Source organism: Nannospalax galili, unplaced genomic scaffold, assembly GCF_000622305.1.
Source record: "Nannospalax galili isolate Female #2095 unplaced genomic scaffold, S.galili_v1.0 scaffold1740, whole genome shotgun sequence".
Classification (NCBI taxonomy): domain Eukaryota; kingdom Metazoa; phylum Chordata; class Mammalia; order Rodentia; family Spalacidae; genus Nannospalax; species Nannospalax galili.
Window position 1 is genome coordinate 437,336 of NW_008346390.1, and position 988 is coordinate 438,323.

The following is a 988-nucleotide window of genomic DNA, read 5'->3' on the forward strand; positions in this document are numbered from 1 at the left end:
CCCAGATGGCACCCTCCCATAGCCTCCCTCCCCCGACTAGAGCCCTTATACTCTGATATCCCTGCTACTGTCTGCTGTGTGGTCAGCCCCAGCCATTCCCCACTACTTGCCCTTCTGGTGAATCTAGTCAGCCTATCTACAGGTCTTTGTTTTAGGAGGGTCAGCTGTTTCTCATCTAGCAGCAATCAGTTGTCAATATTCCTTTAGATAAGACTGGGGTCTGCTGTTCATTTTCCCAGTTCTATGCTGGGTTACTATCTGGGAGTCCCTTTGGCCTCCCAGGACAAAAACTGAAAAGAAGGTATCTCCTATCTGGCATTGTTGCTTATTATGTCGCCTTTAGCTATGCATATGGACTCTTAAGAAATTATATTGGCCTCTTTAATCTTTGGTTATACTTTCCTTTTGGGTGTTCAAGGCCATAAAGTTGGCCCAGATGAACCAATATATTTTTACTCTTAAGGTTGTTTGAGGATCTGTTCCTCAGGGGTAACATGGGCTTGGGAGGAGCCCCTGGATCCTTTCTTTTACCAGTTCTTCTCTTGGAAGGATGGAGGAAATGATTCCTCTGTGTTGACCCTCCTCTTTGTAGACTGGACACTGGTTCTAGGCCATCTTGTGGGGTCTCCTCAGCCTCCTTGATCTAGAGGACAGGTGACCCACCACAATTACAGGACATTTTGAGAGATGCTCATAGTTCCCTGGACCTAGTCGACCAAGGAGGGCAAGGAGCAAAAACTGTCCTTTATGTCTCTCCGACCAAATTATTATAGGCCTCAAAGTATGTCTGTTAAACATCCAAGAGGGTTAGTTCCATCAGTCTACTACTTCTAATTACTGTGTGTCATGTAGATAAATCTTGGGCAAAGACCATTTGTTCTCCTGGAAGAAACAATGTATTCTAAAATGAAATGGAGATCATTTTTAAAGGTTAAAAACTCATTCAATTTTATGTCTTATAGGGCTTATACTGAGTTCAATATTGTAT